Below are 7,000 nucleotides of genomic sequence, written 5' to 3'. Positions count from 1 at the left end.
GTCCCCGGGATAGATTATAGTTATTATATTTTTCTGATAGTTTTTAGTTATTCGCTTATCGCCAGCATATTCTATAAGTCATTCATCCATCCCGTTTACCTATAATTTTTGGGAAACTGGTCCCATTATCCCCAGTCGGAGCCACTATTCCAAACGGAAAAGGAGTTGTACTAAGGTCCGGACCGGGTGGTTTCCCCAATGTTGTTGTAGCGATTTTCGAGGCCTCAACAGAAGGGTCAAGTATAGGCTGTCAGGTTATGACCATGTAAGGATTCCTCACATAGAAAAATATGCAAATCAAGTAAAATGGAGGAGAGGAACCCTAGAGGAGCCTGTTACACAAGAAGAGTTGAATCAAAGAGCAGTGAGAAATCTGAAAAAGATGGCTGACCTTGAACTTTGTTCACAGGTACTCACTCTTCCAAGCACACAAGTGGGAGCAGTTGCCTCGTCCTCAACTGCAAATCAGCAAGCAGCCAAAGCTAGTGAACAAACCTCTAGCAAAGGCAAGGAAAAGGAGATGGAAACAGAACAGCCGCCTCATGAGGAGGTGCAGCAGCCACAACAGTAGGAACAACAGCAAGAAGAGGGGCAGCATGACAAAGAGCAGCCATTACAGCAAGAAAGGGCAGCTGAGGCCCCAATTTTCACTGAGCAGCAGGCTCAGAACACTGTGCCTCCTAGGCAAGAGACTACTACTGAAGCCTCAGTCCTCCAAACTCCACAAAAGGAGGATATAAGTAGGAAAAGGAACAGAGAGACTCCCCTCTCATCATCCATAAATTAGGGAGAGAAAAGGCATAGAATGAATCCCCTCTCTGAGGAGGAAATGCCAATAGGGCAGTCTCTGGGCATGGGCCCACCTAGTAGAGAAGCATCCGCTAGTTCCTTCCAGCAGGGACAAGACAGAACAATGGGAGGAGAAGTCAGCTCCTCAAGCCACCAAAGAGAAGCTGAAGGAGGAATCAAACAGCAGTTTATTGATATTAAAAGGAAAAATGAGCCACTTAAAATACAGCTCTATAATCATCTGCTGAAAATGGCTCCTACCAACCAGCAAAGACTGATGTCTGCCTATGATGTTCATGAGGGCAAGATGATAATGAGTCATTTTATGCCAGCTGTAGTACAGCCACAGTCCCCTGCAGATTATATAAGGACCAATCTTGAGGTCCTTGCCAAGGACATCCACCCAATGGATCAAATCGAATTGCACAAGCAAACGGGCGAGATGGTGTATGCCTCCTTGGCAGATAAGACACTAGTGAATTACATGCTAGAAAATAGCCTAAATAATACAACTGGCCAGCTTGAGTTGGAAAGGGCATCCTCTCAAGCGAAGGATAACAGAATTAAAGCCTTGGAGGAAATAATTATAGAACTTGGGCATGATCCCAAGGATATTAAGGCTGTGCAGGCATTGTTGAAATTGAGGGATGCAGACATGGCAGCCCTTAGAAAGATGGTCAAAGTCCCAGCAACAATTCACCCACAAACTGAAGAAGTTGCTCAGCTGAGACATGATCAATATGCCACAGCTTTGTTGGTATCCCTATACAAACAGCTAATCCAGACCCAAGAGAAGTTGGGAGAGTCAGAGGCTGCCCAGGCAGCATTGCAGCAAAAGGAAGGAGCTCAAACCTCTCAGCCTCCTCCTTAAATAATTAACCTTGAGGAAGCTCCTCAAACCACTGCTCCCCCTACTCAACAAACAGAATAGGCAGCACCATCCACCTCAGCACCAGTGCCAACAACAGACCAGGCTTCAAGCCTGGACATGCAGAAGCTAAGGAATGAAATCCAAGCCCTGGAAGCCCAAATGGCAGAGTTAAAAGAGGCCAGGGAAAATTTGGTCAAGTTGAATGAAAGATATGACAAATCCAAGCAGACTGTAGCAGAAAAGGGCAGGGAAATAAAGGCCCTTAAGGATAAGATAAAGGAGCTGGAAAAGGAGCTCACATTGGACAAAGTAGTGGCTGAGCTCAAAACAGTCTTATGGGCAAATATTGGCCAGTCCATCACTGACCAATGGCAATATATTGAGACAATTCATGAGCAGATTGAGCTCATAGGAAAAGCACATAGGGAAATCCAAAGATCAAGGGCATCTCTAGGCAATATGCCTGAGGTTGCCAGTAGAATGATCAATGTGCTTAATAATAGAACAAGTGCTCAGCTGGCAACAATGGCAATCTCAAGCAGAACTGAGACCATCCAGCTAATAAAGAGGGTCCTAACATTGAGAAGCCTAGTGCAGACACTAGAGAGAAGGACCCAGGATATGCAGACCGAGGTCAATAGATTCATGGAAAATTTTGTGGCATTACAAAACAGAGGTCTTCCGAGCTTACTGAATAGCGCAGGAAGACTACTTTCCCATGAAAACTATGCCAAGAGGGTGAACACCTTTGCCACAAATCAGATCACCGAGAAGGCCAGCACCTCAGAGGAAACAGGGCCAGCAACAGGACAAAGTCTCTACAACAGAGTAGAGAACTTATTTTTTATCATGGATGAGATCAAACATCTGTTTGAAGTGCCTCCCAATTTCTATAAATATACAGAGGCAGATGAGACATTAGAGGCAATTCTGAGACACCAATTGCCCACGCAGGAATACTGGACCAAAATGATACAGCTGATATTGTAAGCCAGAGCCTGTAAATCAAGTTTTTTTTATTTATTATTCAAATTTACAAGTGATCATGCACAGGAAAACTTGGAAAGATCAACATGCATGAAAAGGGAAGGGCTGAGCCAACTCAGCAGAACTATTCGGCCAACAAAGCACAATTGAAAGCTAACAGGTAGCAGGGCCGAAAGTTACAGCACGACAACCATAAAGAAGCATTTTCCAGCATTAAAGTAGAACATTCAGACCGACTCAGTGGCCTCCAAAAGGTCAAAATATCTCCTGACATACACAAAGAGCATTTATGTTGTATTAAAAGCAGTAATAGCTTCTCATCTGCTATTCTGTACAAGTTGGTGAATGCATTTATTTCTCAGATGACTCAACGCCTCAGATATTTTGTATGACCGTTTGTATATATTCCCCCTCGCATAAGTTTGCAGGGGTTGTTGTTGATTTCTCTTCAAGAGTTTCTTATGCTGTATTTTTCCAGACTATTAATACAAAAGTTGATGGAATTTCCAAAGCTCTGCGTTATCTGAGTCGTTGTGGTGTTTTGCTGAATGTTACAGGATTCCTGCGTGTTTCATGGCACAATAAGTTTTCTTCAAACTCTCGTTATGTGTTTATGTATCTTTTCATAGCTCATTCATATTCTGTGTTTTACAATTAATGGTAAGGAAAAAGAATAGTTCTAGGATTTAATCACAGATTACCCTAGACTCAATCTATGCCATTATAAATGTTTTCTTCAGTTACAGGTATGAAGGTGTAATTCTTAATTGCTGCACTTTCAAACTATATACTTTCACAGTGATTGTTGTTTCAGGAATTCAAGTTTGCTCCTGTGCAACATATCTCTTTCTCACACTCAGCTTAGTGGAAGATTCTTAATTGCCTTTCACTGGTTGAACACACATCACAATCACAATTTCAGATTTGTCCCATGAGATATTTAAATGGCCCTGTAATTCCAGTAACTCAACCCAATATTCAGCTAACCTATAGCCACAGACTCCATTGCCCAATGGATTAATACTGCCTGAAAACTTACACCCTAAATGCAGAAGACATCCTTCAACCAAAACATAAAAACAAAACCCTGAACATTATAGCTAGCCTAAAATACTATTAGAACAGTGAAAAATCATAAAGAGAGAGCCCTCTCTGATTACAGTTTGGCTAGAAGCTGTAATCCAAAGATTGGTTAGTGGTTACCCCGGCCGTATTCCCTTGGGAGTCATAGGGAACAACCTGGGAGTTAACATAATTGGAGACTCCACTGGGGATTCCTTAGGATTTTCTAATTATTGTATATCTCCTAAATCTACAGATGAAGTCTGAATACCAGCCAGGAAGCCTTCAGAATTGTTTCTGTTTTACATTAACAAGTTCAAATAAATGCTGCTTCATTCAATCTTCATGTTAGCTTTGAGAAATATACAGCCATTCCAAAATCTTGCCTAGTCCTTACAGATATAAAAATACTCCAAAAAACATACTCAAAAAGAAGTTCAGAAGCTGGCTCCTAAAAGGGAAACCAGACACACTAGGTCAAACCCTGACCCAAATCCACCAGCAGTTTTTGAAAATCCTAATACAATCCCCAAAATAATTAGGAAACAGCAAAGGCAGGAAAATCCTAGTGATTTGAGTCCTGAGACAGCTCACCCTGAACCAGTTCCAACTCCTATCAAGGTTCTATTTCGGTCTACCCCTGTTTCCCCCAGTTCACCATCTACATCTCAAAGCCCTCCTTTCACACCTTCATCCACTGCACATATTCCCTTGACCAACACTCTAGTTTCTACCGGTCCCATCAACCCTGTAGTACCCATCGTCCCTGTTATCCCGTTTATCCCTGTCAATCCCATAAACCCTGCAAATATGGCCAATAGGTATGCACCCTTGCAGTTACCTGCTAATGCTGCAGCTTTACCCCAAGACTACCAAACTAAGATCTCATATTTTGACTCCACTGGCCCCTTCACAGCTATTCAGCATGCCAAAAGGATGCAAGATCATTTTGAGACCTATGAAATAGATGATGACAGTGTGAGAATGAGGATGTTTGTTCAAAGTCTGACTGGGGATGTAAGAACTTGGTTTAGATCCCTGAATGCAAATTCCATCACAACTCCTGATGAGCTTTATCAAGCCTTTACTAACAGATGGGAGAAAAAGAAAGATCCTCTGCACATACTTGGTGAATATGACACTATCAAAAGAGGTCCCCAAGAGACTGTTTTGGAGTATTGTGCAAGATTCAACAATGTATATAACGCAATCCCACAAAATTTAAGACCTCCTCCTGATTTGGCCTTGTACAAATTTCCTGATGGTTTTGACCCTGATATGGCCTATCAGTTGAAGGAGAGAGCTCTTGAAACCCTTGCAGATGCCCAAAAGGTTGCTGTCACAGTGGAAGCTAACCTGATTGCCAAAAGAAACAGAGCAAGGTTGGAAAAGAGAACCACCTTCAAAGAAGAACCCTCAGCCTTTGATCAAAAACTGGATGCAATACTCACTGGTATGAAGAGATTGGGAGATAGAGTGGAATCAGTTGAGAGAAAGTCATCATGGGAAGCACCACAAAACAACCCTCCTAGGAATCCAAATTTTAGGAGAACTCAAAATCCAAACGTTGGCAAGGCCAGTTCTGACCCAGACATAAGACCCCTTTTCCAAGAGAATTATGCTGAGACTTCCACATCAAGTGAACCCAATGAAGATCCCCACATTAATTTAATGGGTTTGGATGGTAAAATTCAAGTCTTTTTATCACAAGAAGATCATGAGGATGATGAAATCAAGCTGTTCCAAACCAAATCGGGTGAGTCATTTGACTTTAAACAAGGCTATGACACAGCTGTTTATGAAGTCCATAAACAATACAAGTTAAGGAGTAGAACTGTAAATGTAACACAGCCTGAAAAGATAAAGGATAGCCAGCAGCCCAAAAGAGCCATAGTCACAGAGCCAAATGACACAATGGAATCACTTGCAAAGGAAGTAACCATTGAAGAAATCACTGAACCATTTTCTTCAAAACAGCAGCCCATGGCTACATCATCCTTGCACCCTAACCCAAGTGTCACTCCTCAAGGGATGAGCAAGAAGGACAGGCCTCAAGATCAAGATAAGAATCAAGAAGAAGAGTTAGTGAACAAGGAAAGAACTGTCATCCACAACCAAAAGACCCAATCTGAAAAACCCTTTGACCTAGAAACTGAAATTGGTAAATTGAACGTAGCTATTCCTCTTTCAGAACTAGCCAAGCATGACATTTATAAACAACAAATCAAGAAGTCCCTTCAACTTACTAACAACAAAGATGATGTCAATGTGTTGGATGATACCCCAGAATTGTTGTTCGGTCCAGAAGTTGATGGAAAAACAGTAGTCACAGGGATCTTACCTTTTTATGTCAGTTTACATGTTCATGATAAGATATTACACAATGCAATGTTTGACTCAGGTGCCTCTCACAACCTCATGCCAAAAGCAGTCATGGAAAGATTGAATCTAGATATTACAAGACCATATAAGGACCTATTCTCCTTTGACTCTAGCCAAGTCAAGTGCTTAGGTCTAATAAAAGATCTATGTGTGTCCCTTGTTCAATACCCAAATAAAACAATTCTAATGGATGTTGTAGTTGCTGATATCCCACCCAAGTATGGGATGTTGTTATCAAGGTCATGGGGGGCTAAACTTCAAGGTTCCCTACAACTGGACATGTCATACGCCACCATCTCTGTTTTTGGGCAACCAAAGAGACTATACAGAGAAACACTAATGAAATACATGGTCAGCAGTGAAGAAAAGCCCCAAAATTTTCCCATATATGTTGTCCATTCAGACATAGACTCATACATTCTCTTCAATAATAATACAACTCCCTCAAACAATGATGTTGAAACCAATACACTCATACAAGAGGAGGACACTGATGAAAAAACTGCTACCCAAGAAGTAATGGTTAAACCATCACTAAGCAAAGCTGTTGTTCTAGAAATCAAGCTAATTCAATCAAGTGATCAGACTGTCCCAGAAGACAAACCAGGTGAAAAACCAGAACTTCAACTTATGATCCCAGATCACAGAGAAGTTATTAAATCTCCCCTAGAAAAAGAGAACCTATGGTTTCTTGAATTTGATAGGTCAGTCAACAAATTAGGGGCAGGAGCTGGAGTTTGGATACACAATAAACAAAACAGTCATGCAGAAGGCCGAGCCTACACACTAAATTTCAGATGCACCAATAACATGGCAGAATATGAAGCTCTTTTACTAGGCCTCAAATTAGTAAAGTCCCTACAAGCCATAAAAGTGTCAATTCTAGGAGACTCAGACCTAGTTATCCAA

This window comes from Pinus tabuliformis, chromosome 8 (genome assembly GCF_031772625.1).
Source record: "Pinus tabuliformis cultivar Carrire ecotype Pingquan chromosome 8, CPIR1, whole genome shotgun sequence".
NCBI lineage: Eukaryota > Viridiplantae > Streptophyta > Pinopsida > Pinales > Pinaceae > Pinus > Pinus tabuliformis.
Note: the sequence above shows the minus strand (reverse complement) of the source record.